Source organism: Vombatus ursinus, unplaced genomic scaffold, assembly GCF_900497805.2.
Source record: "Vombatus ursinus unplaced genomic scaffold, bare-nosed wombat genome assembly UNPS02002461.1, whole genome shotgun sequence".
NCBI lineage: Eukaryota > Metazoa > Chordata > Mammalia > Diprotodontia > Vombatidae > Vombatus > Vombatus ursinus.
Window position 1 is genome coordinate 26,734 of NW_020942239.1, and position 13,946 is coordinate 40,679.

At 39.9% G+C, this 13,946-nt stretch overlaps 1 pseudogene; it reads left to right on the forward strand.

Annotated features, from left to right (window-relative positions):
- The first annotated feature begins 5,862 nt into the window (after positions 1-5,862).
- On the forward strand, positions 5,863-6,797 carry LOC114048703 (annotated as a pseudogene).
- Positions 6,798-13,946: the final 7,149 nt, after the last annotated feature.

Sequence of the window (13,946 nt, forward strand, 5' to 3'; positions counted from 1 at the left end):
CTCAGCAGAAGCAAAAATTTCCTTACATTTAAAACACTACACCAGTAGAATGTGATACCCTGAGAGGCAGTGGATTCCTTGTTCGGAACATAGTAGATGATTCAGATTGGCCTGAAGAACCTCGGAGGTCCCTTCTTGCTCAAGATATTCAGTTTGGTAACTTCCCAGGCAATGTTGGACAGCTCTCATTGTCAGGAAATTCTCTGCCATAATGTCCTGCCCCATGGGGGTTGAACTGCTCAGGAATTGGAAATCAATTATGGTATTTCTCTAATGAAGAGTTTGGGGGATCAAGCCTCTCAGGCACTAGAAATTTCAAATATTCTTTCTGTTCTTCCCCAAGTCCAGATACCAGCCATCTCAGGCCAGGAGGGAGTCTGCTTCTGCCTCCCAGAGATATCAATCCAACTGCCTGAAACTCTCTACTTTTTCTGGGATCCAGAGTTTCTGCCTTCTTTGTCCTCCTCTCCAACAGACACAGTCAGACAAACCTGCTCTCTTGGTGACCTTCAGTAAGTAATTCAGTAAGGTGGGAAGTGTTGGGAAGGGAGAGAGGAAAAGAGGAGGTGGGATGTAAGGGAAAAGAGAAGCAGCCTGTCGTTCAGAAACTCAAGAAGAGCCTCCCAAAGCCAGCATAGCTCAAATCACAGCCTCATGCAGGCAAAAGAACAAGAAAACCTGATCCACTCCAGGGTTTACTTGAAAACCCAGAGTTCACCCTAGGAACAAGTTTGGAGAATAGAATAAACTTCATACTCTGAGTCGTATTTAAGTTTCATTTTTGCCATTAACTAGAAATAAAACCTTGGCCTAATTTTTTTTCCCTTGGGCCCTGAACCACAAGATAGAGATAAAAAATTCCATATTGACTTCACAGTGCTTTTTTGAGAACCAAGTGAGATCATTTTTGTGTGATTTTTTTTTGGTCACTGTAAATCATTTCAGAAAGATAAATTTTTATTTTTGTCATAATAGAAGACTTGTGAATTGATTGTGATCTAACCCATCACAGTCAAGTATAATCCAAACACCAAGAACAATCTTTAGCCAGAAGTAAGTCTCAGATACACCAATGGGAAGCCTAATCAAGAGAGAGGGGTTATGACATTACTCATAGACATGGAGTACTGAGCTATATAATAAGGTCATTTTCTTACAAACCATAGATAACTCCTATATTCCCTAAATCTACAGACCTCTGAATGGCACTGGAGACTGAGTTTATCACTCAAGGTAAGTTCATAGGGTCAGGGAGAGTAGGTGAAGGCAAGGGAGGTGATGGAAAGACTGCCTACACTCATAGCAGCTGATGAGTATCCTGAAAACATTTCCCATGATCTTAAGGTAGTCAGTAACATAGGGAATTTTCAGAGGAGGGGCTGGACTGCCTAGGGAGAGTGTCAGGAAGAAATATATGATGAGGACACTGACATAGACTCCATACTATTTGGAGTACAGTACATTAATGTACCTGGTGGCTGGTTATCCTTTTATAGCCATTATGTGATGTATGAGCCATCACTGCAATATCTGGGCACGTTCCTCAGATTGTCTTAAATTCATCAGAAGCAGCTGTCTCTTTGGCACACATCACTTCCTACTATTCTCTACCTACATCTTAATATAATTTTTATTGATTTTGTCATCTTTTATCTACCATGTCTACTTGGTTTTTTTTCCTTCTCTTTTTCTGTTTTTCATAGGGGTTAGACCAGATAATCTGAAATCCCGATTGTATTATATTTACTTTGTTCCCTTTCCTACCTTTCCTTCTTTCCACCTTCTATTCCTATGCCCATTCCTCTGCATGCTCAGACTTTTACTGAGGATACTTATAACACAAACACAAAAATCAACTTAATCAAAATTAACCAGAACTCCTTGAGTTCTACTATGAGTAAGATCCAGGAAGTATTTGGTACCAGGTGGTTTGGTAGTATACAATGCAACCATATTGTGAACTAGACTCTGATCAGTTGTCAATTGGTTACTGAATTCATCTGCCTGCAAGGATGTGGGGAAGGCTGGGGTTGGGAGAAAGACAGAGAGAGAGGAACCCAAACAAAGGCTAGAAGGGTTTTAAAGAACAGGTAAGATTGGATATGAATATCATGATGGAGGAGGGAGAGACAACGGCTTTCAAGTATTAGAAGGGCTGTCAGAGAGAAAGACTACTGATAATTCATGGAAATTGCAAAAAAAAATAACATTTAGACTTGATGGAGGGAAAAACTTTCTAATAATTACAGCATTGGGAATTTATAAGAAGCATAGGCAGACATTGCACCATGCCTAGGAGGAATTTCATGAGGATTCCAGGATGGAGAGCAAAGCACCATGAGGGAAAGGACTTTAACCAACTGTGCTACCCCTTTGTAACAAGTACTCTCTAAATTTAATTCCACTCTCCCCTGCACAATCTCTGTACTTGTGGGAGAGTATATCACTGCCCTTTCTTTTTCCTTTGGAGGAGTGGGTTATTTTATACAAACTGTTTGTACTATTCAACCTTAGTAAAGGCTTCTTTTTAGAAATCAATTATCTAACATTGATATCAATTCAAAAATCAATATAGGAAGCTCATTAGAGGAAGTTTATAAATGTTTAAGTTTATAAGTTCATACATATTGAAGAACTCTTCCCAAGCACCTCATGGATACCCCTAGAACCTTGAAGGGAGATGATTGTTGTCCTCTAGGGACTCAATTTGCTGGTCTGAGTATGGCTTAGTTGAGTAACCCCACAGCGTATCTTACATATGTGAAAAAGACTTGAGGGTCTTAGTAGGGGATAAACTAAATATGAATCAGCACAGACTTCCTTTCACCTGGACATGACAACCCTTCTGGGTCAGTCTTTTGTCTTACTGGCCATCAACTCCTGCAGGGTCTAGTCTTGCTACTACCACCAAGACCACCACAAAAGTGAGGGATAAACTGCTTTTCTTGATCTCTCCAAGTATTCTCTCTTTGGAGTTTCAGGTTATCTTCCTACAATAGATATGTGCTCTGCTCCCACTGATTTTGGAATGGTAGCTATCTTTAGGTATTGGAAAGGCTAGAAAGAGGAATTAGACCTATTTTCCTTAGCCTAGAGAGGACTTGGCAAAAAGAGACAAATTTGGACTTGATCTCAGAAAACAAACAAAGCAGAAAACAAACTTCTTACATTTCGAGCTTTCCAAATGTGGAATGAGCTCTATCAGGAGATGGTGGGTTTCTTCTCATGGGAGGTCTTCAAGAAACATCTGGATAATGACTTCTCATCTGTAAAATGACCTTTCATCACCATGCCTATTGTGTTTCTGATTCTGTGAATTTCAAAGTCATGATTCAGTGCCCAGGGCATTCTCACCCTCAGATATCATTCTCCCATGCCACCCTCCTTTTCCTATTGTTGAGTTCCTTCAAAGAATTCCCTATTGTGGGGAAGAGCTCAGATTTGTCACTCTTCATTCTCCTCCTGTCTGTGCTTCCAAGTCTCCCAACTCTGTTACTATGCCCTTGTACTACTACCTTCCCCCTCCCTGTCTCACGCCACTTGTTTCTTGAATTTTTATCCCTAGCACTTAGCACAGTGTCTGTCATATAGTAAAAGTTTTTGGGCTGTTTTTTGGCTCTCAAAACAATATTGTTGTTACTGCATACAACATTGTCTTGGTTCTGCTCATTTTAGTATGTCCTGCAAGTCTTTCCATGTTCTTCTAAAATCATCAAGCTGACAATTTCTTACAGCTCAGTAGTATTCTATCACAATCATATACGACAACTTGTTCGGCCATTTCCCCAGCTGATGGGCATCCTCACAATTTACAATTTTTTGCCACCACAAAGAGATTTTAGTGAAGTATCAGCATACCAAGTAAATCCCCATAAATCACCGGTATTCCTATATATCAAAAACAAAACCCTGCAAGAAGAGATCATAAGAGATACCCCATTGAAATTACCTCTAGACAGTATAAAATACATTGGAGTACACCTGCCAATACAAACCCAAGAACTCTATGAACAAAATTATTTTTAAAAGGTTTTATACAAATGAAATCAGATGTAAATGTTTAATAAATATCTGGTGCCTGTCTAACCATGCAGAAAGAGCTCGGTATGTGCCTTTCAAAGGCACACCAAATTTGCCCTGGTTCATGGGAGGAGAATTCTCATGTAGGTTAAGGTTGGACTAGATGAGTTTTGGGGTACCTTCCAAATCTGAGATTCGGTGATTCTAGAATTTTCAGAGAGATTCCTTTTCTAGAAATTCTGTCTCTTTGATTCAGACTGTTCTTGACTTTTTTGGTTAATATAATAAACACACCAGGTGATCTGTCCTTGTTTGAGATTGTTAATTTCACCCCAAAATCTTAGGTGAAGACTTGACTCCATTCTCTCTTGAAATACTTTCCTAGACTGAATAGTCCCATTTTGACACAATACTGTTAGCCTGGGCCACATTTTTTTCTTTTTCAAAACCACATACATCTTGGAAAGGAATGTAAAACATGGGGTCAGCTGATATGGACTTTAGAATATAGAATGTCAGCATTTTGAGGGGTTATAGAAGACATGTCAGAGCTGGAAGGTGTTATTACCTGGAACTCCCAGAACCCATTTGAGGCTGATGGAGCAGAGTCTCAGAGAGGTGACCTTTCATATATACAGCTTTCGGCTACCTTGGGGGAGCCCTAGCCTTAGCAACACTGGCTCACCAAATACTCAAAGGATGATCCTATCCACTAATGACTACTTGTAGCTATAACATACAAGACAAGGGAAAGCACACAAACCTCTATACTCCTCCATCATACAAGACTGCAATTCATTTAAAAATGATCTGAAAGTTTCTAGTATACAATAAACTCACTATGAGCCAGCATTGATATTGCAGATGGAATGATCTAAAGAAAACTTAGCCTGCATTAAAAGAATCATAGCTTCCATTAAGAAGTAGGTGATAATCCCATTTTCCTTGAACATAGTCAGAATTCAACTGAAATTCGGTGTTTGGTCTGGGTACCACAACTTAGAAATGACAATGATGATCTAGAGAGGATGGAAGGGTTGGTAACTAGGACGGTGAAGGGCCTTTGAAGATCATCTGAAGGAATTAGAGTGTCTTCGCTTAAAGGAGAGAAAACATATACATAATACTTACTGACTTCATGTATTTAAAGGGTTATTATGTGGGAAAGAGATGAGACAGAAAGACATATTTTGTCTCAGTAGAAAGGGAAGTGAAAAGAAACCCAGAGTGGAATAATCTCCCTCAGGAAGCTGAGAGATTTCCTATCCATAGAGGTCTTCAAGGAAAGGCCAGATGCCCAATTGCCAGGGATATTTTTGTGCCAGGATTTTTTGCAAATTAAACTTTTGTACTGTGTATCCTAAAAGGTTCCTTCCATTTCTCTGTGATTTTACAATTTCAGTTGAGGATTGGATGTCCCAAATGCTTCAGTCTTATCAGATCACTGTCGTCTCTCTCTGTTGTTGGCTGTAAGAGTGGACCTACCATGCCTGTAGTGTCTCCTTCATTTCAGTGCTCAAAGGTCGCTGACGCTGAGAGCAATTTCAGATGGTGGTCATAAAAGGTTCGTTGCTAAATTTGATTGTTCATGTTCCAAAGATGGTCTGAACTGGAAGGAATCTTAGAGGTCATTAGATCCAAGTTCTTTGCCTTGCATGGAGGGAGATTGAATGTGGAAATATGGACTTGTCCAAGATCACAAAGATAATAAGTGGCAGACAGGAACAGAATTTAGAAATTCTCAGTCACAGCCTAGGGTTCTTTCCATTTCATATACAAAGATAACTGTATTTTCATGTCCTGCTCTTCTCACTTATCTTTCCCAGCAGAAAAATCAGCCCTATGGTACCAGGAAATCAAACACAATTCACTGAATTCATCCTCCTGGGATTTTCTGAGAAGCCAGAGTAGCAGGGTCCCCTCTTTGGGCTGTTCTTGGGCATGTACTTGGTCACCATGGATGGAAACCTGCTCATAATATTGGTCATTGGCTCTGACTCTCACCCTCACACTCCCATGTACTTCTTTCTTTCCAATTTGTCCTTTGTGGATATCTGTGTGGTAACCACCACAGTCCCCAAGATGCTAGTGAGCATCTTGACACAAAACAAGGCCATCTCCTATGCTGACTGTCTTATCCAGATGTACTTCTTTTTGGTTTTTGTAGTTTTAGACATTTTCCTCCTCGCTGCAATGGCTTATGATCATTTTGTGGCTGTCACCCTTTATGCTATGCAGCCATCATGAGTCCTGGTATCTGTAGCCTACTGGTTCTGCTCTCCTGGATAATAAGCCTTCTAGACTCCGTCCTTCACTGTCTGATGGTAACACAGATCTCCCTCTGTACAGACCATGAAATTTATCACTTCTTTTGTGATCTTGCTGAGGTTCTAAAACTATCTTGTTCTGAAACTCTCATCAATTATGTCTTGATATATTTTGTTGCTGCACTATTGGGTATTCTTCCCCTCACAGGGATCCTTTTCTCTTATAGTCAGATCTGTTCTTCCATTTTGAAAGTCCCACCTGCTCGGGGTAAGTATAAAGCATTTTCCACCTGTGAATCTCACCTCTCTGTTGTTTCCTTATTCTATGGCACAGATTTTGGAGTATATTTGAGTTCCTGTGCTACCCGCTCTTCCTGGAAGAGCACTGTTGCCTCAGCACTGTATGCTGTAGTCACCCACATGTTGAGCCCTTTCATCTATACACTAAGGAATAAGGACACAAAAGAAACCCTTAGGAGGCTCATTAGCAAAATAGCCTCCTCTCAGTGATGGGGCTGGTTCCTAGTCCTTGGAATAAGGCAATAGTACTTCTGAAGAAAGTATTAGGAGGCAGAAATGTTTGATTTCTCACTTCTTCCCCCACTCAAATCCATCCTCAATTTAGTCACTAAAGTGATTTTCCTAAAGTACAAATATGACACTATTACCTCTCTCTCCCTGCCCCTACTCCACACAGTTCAGTGAACCCAGTGTCTCCCTGTCAACTCTAGGGTCAAATACAAAAGTTGCTGTTTGACATTCAAATCCCTTCATAACCTAGTGGCTAATAAATTAATAATAAAATTAATTAAAGGGTTTGTTCTATAAAACTTGGACTCAGTCAAAAGGCTTCACCCAAGGACCTAGAAAGACATGTGCAGCCTCAAGGCCCCAGGCTCCCCAACCCTGAGTTAGCTCCTTTCTCCCTTTCTAGTCTTCTAATACCTTACTGCATACCAAGTACTCTTGGCTACATGTACGCTAGCGTCTTCACTGTTCCATGAACAAGACACTCAATTTTTTGGCTTTGGGCATTTTTCTCAGGCTTGTCCCCCTTGTCTGGAATGCTCTCTCTACTCAACTCCACCTACTGGCTTCTTTTGTTTCATTTAAGTCCCAACTTTTTAAAAATCCCATTTTTCCTGGAAGCCTTTCTCAAAATCTCTTAATTCTAGTCCTTCCCCTCTGTTAATGATTTCCTATTAATCCTAATTTTTATGTATTTGTTAGCATGTTGTCTAGACTGTGAGCTCCTTGAGGTCAAGGACTGTCTTTTGCCTCTTTTTGTATTCTCACTGCTTAACAGAGTGCCTGGTACATAGTAGAGACTTAAGAAATGTTGATTGATGAACCTCAAGGTTCCTACTTTACTGGCCCACTCTGCTCTTGACTTTAAATGACCTCAATCTTATTCTTCATGGCCTTTATTCAGGGAGTTTCCACCAAAATGACATCTGCTTTAACATCTCCTGCTTCCACAAGACATTTATCTAGCTTAAGAAAGTGCTGGAAATGGAGTGACAAGGCCAGAATTTTATGCCTCTGCCTACAACTTAAGAGCTGTATGCCTTTGGACAAGTCTCTTAATATATTTATCCCTCAATTTCTCCATTTTTGAAATGGGAATTGGAAGACCAGCACTGCTTATCTGACATGGTTTGTGTTCTGTTCATTAAATCAAATATTGCATAAAAAAGTGCTTTGTAAACTGTGAAATATTGTACAGGAAAGGAAGAAGAAAATGGAGAAAATTGATATGGCATTTAATTTTTGGGAGTCTAGATCCCAGTTCCTCCATTCCTTAGCAGATGACCACTACAAGTTGCTGTGGTGAAAAAAAATCACATGTTGGCCAATGTTCTCATCATGAGCCTCTTTGTGCTTTGCTTGTTACCATAGGTGAAGTTTTTTTTTTAGTTGGACCTGGAAGAACTGGAGCTCTGATGACATAGTCTCTGAAAAACTAAGTTCAGCTCCATTTGACAATGAGACACTGAATGTGTACATCTGTGGAAAATCCAGTTGCTTTCATGATCATCTTTGTCTTCATCACCCTCAAATGTGGGACTGACCATGAGATATTTCACATTATCCTCTATTTTTTCATTCTTTTGGTTTTGTTTGATTGTTTCTTGATTTCTCATAAAATCATTGGCTTCCATTTACTCCATTCTAAATTTTAAGGAATCATTTTCTTCAGTGAAGTTTTGGACCTCCTTTTCCATTTGGCCAATTCTGCTCATTCTTCTCATTCTTCAAAAAGAAGGCATTCTACCTACCAGATTGGCCAACATGACAAAACAGGAGAAGGATAAATGTTGGTAAAGATGTGGGAAAATTGGAACACTAATGCATTGTTGGTGGAGTTGTCAAATGATCCAACCATTTTGGAGAGCAATTTGGAACTATGCCCAAAGGGCTACAAAAATGTGCACACCCTTTGACCCAGCAATAGCACTTCTAGGGCTATATCCCAAAAAGATCATACAAATAGGAAAAGGACCCAAATGTACAAAAAATATGTGTAGCAGTTCTTTTTGTGTTGGCAAAGAATTAGAAATTGAGAGGATGCCCATCAATTGGGGAATGACTGAAGAAGTTGTGGTATATGAATGTAATGAAATATTATTGTGTTATAAGAAATGATGAACAGGCAGACTTCAGAAAAATCTGGAAAGACTTTCATGGTCTGATGCTGAGTGAAGTGAGCAGAACCAGGACAATGTTGCACACAGTAACAGCCACATTATGCAATGACTAATATTGATAGACTTAACCCTCCTCAGTAATATAAGGATCTAAGACATCTCCAAAGACCTCATGATGGAAAATGCTATCCACATCCAAAGAAAGAACTATGGAGTTTGAATGCAGATCGAAGCATATTATTTGCTATTTTTTTTCTTCTGTTGAGTTTTGTTTCCTCTTTCTGGTGGTTTCTCCTATTGGTTCTAATTCTTACATACATCACTAATGTGAAAATATGTTTAATAGGAATGTATATGTATAGCCTATATCAGATTGTGTGCCATCTTGGGGAGGGAGGTAGAGAGGGAGGGAGAGAAAAATTTAAAACTCAAAAGCTTATGGAAGTGATTGTAGATAAATAAAAATAAATGAACTAAAATTTTAAAAAGAAGAAGGTATTCTTCTCCTTAATGGCTTTTTGGACCATTTTTACCATTTGGCCTAGTCTATTTTTTAAAGTTATTTTCTTCAATATTTTTGTGTCTCCTTTAGCAAGTTATTGACTCATTTTTCATGATTTTCTTGCATCATTTTCATTTTCTTCCTAATTTTTCCTCCACTTCCTTTACTTGACTTTTAAAATCCTTTTTGAGCTATTCTGTGGCCTAAGAACAATTTATATTTTTCTTGGAAGCTTTGGATGTAGGAGATTTGATGTTGTTGTCTTCTTCAGAGTGTGTGTTTTGATTTTCCTTATCATCATAGCAATTTTCTATAGTCAGAGTTTGTTTTCTGTTGCTTGCTCAATTTTCCAGCCTATTAGTTGACTTTTTAACTCTGTTAAGGCAGGGTTCTGCTTCCAGGGTGAAGGGAGCACTGTCTCAAGCTTCAGGAGTTTTGCACAGCTGTTTTCAGAGATACTTCTAGGGACCTGTATGTTTTTAGTTCTTCCAAGGTGGTATGATCAAAGGAGAGGTGTTTACTACTCTCCTGGCCTGTGCTCTGGTCTCTGAGCAACCAGAAGCACTCTTTTCTGCCCTGGAATTGTGAGGAGGGTCCCTGCTCCAGTGTGACCACAAGCTCTGCTGCTAGTATTCCTCCTTACCATGGGACTGCCACCCAGGACTGCAACCCAGATCCAAATGTGGGCAAAGCAACAGAGTCTTGCCCCAGTGCTGGTAAAAAGAACCCTGTAATCTCCTTCTGACCAGTTCTTTGACCCCCCCTTACCATCTGTTGGCTGAGAGATCCAGAAGCAGCCGCTGCCACTGCCACTGCTAATTCAATCACTCCCAAGGAAACTCATCTACTTCTAGTGATGTTTCATCTCTCCCTCCCGAGCCATTACACAGGCTATTTCCCATGCATGGAACAGAGGGGAGCCTGTATTTACCTCTGTTTCTTGGATTTCCCAGCTCCATTCATGGCTTAGTTCAAGTGCTAACTCCAACAAGAATTCCTGATTTACCGGGACTTCCACTTCCGGGAACCGAGATGATGGAGTAAAAAGGTAGATGCTCTCACCCTCCCCTATCAACTTCTGAAAACCCAGAAAATATCACCCCAGAAAAAACCCTGGAAGAGCTGAACCAGAAGAAAGATGGGGAACAGCAGTACAGTAGCCCAGGTAGCTAGAGGGATTAATGGGAAAGGCCCCTCTTACCCTGGGGGAAGGGGAGCAGCATGGAATGGGAGTTGACCAGCCAGCCAGTGGAAAGACCCACTTTAGCACACCAGGAGGAGATTCTGGTGCCTTGACATTCTACAGCAAATGGGTCTTCCAGTGCCTCAGCAAAAATAAGGGAAGCAGTACTACAAAGGACCCCAGACAGATAAGCATGCTGCAGCATTCATCTGAAAGGAGCTAAAGAAAACAATCTAGAGTTGCCCAAAAGTTCCAGCCTTGCTGATTCCAGCCCAACACCAGGTAAGCTGTGAGAGCCCTACAGCCTCCAACTGCCAACCAGGAGGAGATCCTGAAGCCCAGGTGGTCGAGAAGACAAACACCAACAGCTGGACCTCCAAGTGCCTCAGTGAGGGCAGGGGAACTGGTGGAAACCAGCTCAGAAAACCACCAGATGCCTCAGCATTCTACAGCAAAGGAGTGTCCCTCAGTAGAACTAAGGGAGGCAGTACTGCAAGGGGCCCTAGGCAGATAAACACCCTGCAGCACCCATCTAGAAGGAGCTAAAGAAAGCTAAAGGAAAGGAAAAGCAGGCAACCTAGATTTGCCTGAAAGTCCCAGCCTTGCTGATTCCAGCCCAACACCAGGTAAGCTGCCAGAACCCTACAGCCTCCTATTGCCAACATAAGAGGCCCCAGCACACAAAGCCAGTGACCAAGACCTAGGTTCCCAACACTAGAGGCTTGGGTCAGAGCTCAATCTCTTTAAAGGCCAGGGAATAAGGAAACACCATGAGTAAAAAGAAACATACCATAGATACATATTATGAGAAGAGTGAAGGTCAAGACAGAAATTCTGAAGAGGACAACATTGTCAACAAACCCACATCTGCAACATCAAAAGGGAATATGAACTGGTCTGAAGCCCAAAAAGCCTTCTTAGAGGAGCTCAAGAAGGATTTTAAAAGTCAAATGAGAGAGGTAGAGGAGTCCTTAAAAATGCAATTGGCCAATTGGGAAAAAAGTACACTGAAGAAAACAAGTCCCTAAAAAACACAATTGACCAACTGGAAAAAAAGTGTACTGAAGAAAACAAATCCCTTAAAAATACAATTGGCCAATTGGAAAAGAAAGTACAAAATCTAACAGAAGAAAACAATCTGTTAAAAACTAGGATTGGACAAATGGAAACTAATGACTATGAGAGAGCAAGGACCAGTCAAACAGAAACAAAAAAAAATGAAAAAAAAGATGAAAACATAAAATACCTCATGGATAAAACAACTGACCTGGAAAATCAATCCAGGAGAGACAATTTAAAAATTATTGGCCTACCTGAAAATCATGATGAAAAAAAGAGTCTGGACAGTATCTTTCAGGAAATCATAAAGGAAAGCTGCCCTGAAGTCCTAGAACCAGAAGATAAAATAACTGTAGGATGAATACACCGCTTCCCACCTGAAAGTGATTCCAAATTGAAAACGCCAAGAAATGTAATAGCTAAATTCCAAAATTACCAGATTAAAGAGAAAATACTGCAAGCAGCCAGAAAGAAACACTTTAAATATCATGGAACCCCAGTCAGGATTACACAGGACCTTGCAGCTTCTACATTAAAAGACCATAGGGGTGGAACATGATATTCTGTAAGGCAAAGGAGCTTGGGTTGCAGCCAAAGATCAACTACCCAGTGAAAATGAGCATGATTTTTCAGGGAAGGAGATGGATATTCAATGAAATAGGGGACTTCCAAACCTTCCTGATAGAAAGACCAGAGCTCAACAAAAAATTTGATCTTCAAGTACAAGATTCAAGAAAGACATAAAAAGGTAAATGGGACAGAAAGATACAATATGTTGTTAATAAGGGCAAACTGTTTATATCCCTACAAGGGAAGATGACACTTAGAATTCTTGAGAACTGTATTGTTGTTACACCCGGTTAAAGGAGTATACATAAAGGAGGTGGATGTAAGTTGACTTTGATGTAATGATAAAAAAAATCTAATCAAATGGGTTAAATGGATACAAGTAAGTGGATTAGCCTGATCTAAGAAAATGTGCTGAGAAAGGAGGAGGCAGACAAGGGTAAATTACATGACAGGAAAAGACACAAAAACCTGTTAGAGCAGAGGTAAAGAAAGGAGGGGGATGAGCATTGTTTGAACCTTACTCTCATCAGATTTGACTCAAGAAGGTAATAACATAATCAGTTAGGTATAGAAATCTAACTTGCCCTATAAGCAGTAGGAGGGAAAAGAGGAAAGAAAAGGGAGGGGGATAGAAGACAGGGAAGAAGCAGTAAGGGTAAAGGGGAAGAAAAGGGAAAGGGTTAATAGAGGGTCGGTGGGACTGAAGGAGGAGGTGGACAAAAGCAAAACACTAGTGAGAGGGGGAAAGGAGAAAGGAGAAAATAAGCATAAACAGGAGGAAAAAATGATGGAGAAAAAGACACAGATAGTAATCATAACTGTGAATGTGAATGGGGTGAACTCTCCCATAAAATGGAAGCGGACAGTAGAATGCATTAAAAACCATAATCCTACAATATGTTGTTTACAGGAAACACATTTGAAAAAGAGTGACACATACAGGGTAAAGGTAAAAGGCTGGATCAGAATATATTATGCTTCAGCTGAAGTAAAAAAAAAAAGCAGGGGTAGCAATCCTGATCTCAGACAAAGCAAAACCAAAAATAGATCTTATCAAAAGAGATAAGGAAGGAAACTACATCCTGCTAAAAGGCACCATAGGCAATGAAGTAATATCATTACTAAACATATATGCCCCAAATGGTATAGCATCCAAATTCTTAGAGGAGCAGTTCAGGGAATTACAGGAAGAAATAGACAGCAAAACTATGCTAGTGGGGGATCTCACCCTCCCACTCTCTGAACTAGACAAATCTAACCATAAAATAAAATAGAAAGAAGTTAAGGAGGTGAATAGAACATTAGAAAAGTTAGGTATGATAGATCTCTGGAGAAAATTGAATGGGGATAGAAAGGAATATATTTTTTTCTCAGTGGTACATGGCACATACACAAAAATTGACCATGTACTAGGGCATAAAAACCTCATAATCCAATGCAGAAAAGCAGAAATATTAAATGCATCCTTTTCAGGTCATGATTCAATAAAAATTATATGTAATACAGGGCCATGAAAAGATAGACTAAAAAATAATTGGAAACTAAATAATCTAATCCTAAAAAATGATTGGGTCAAACAACAAATCATGGAAGTAATCAATAATTTCATTCAAGAGAATAACAATAATGAGACAACATACTGAAAACTTATGGGATGCAGCAAAAGCAGTTCTTAGGGGAAGTGTTATATCTCTAAA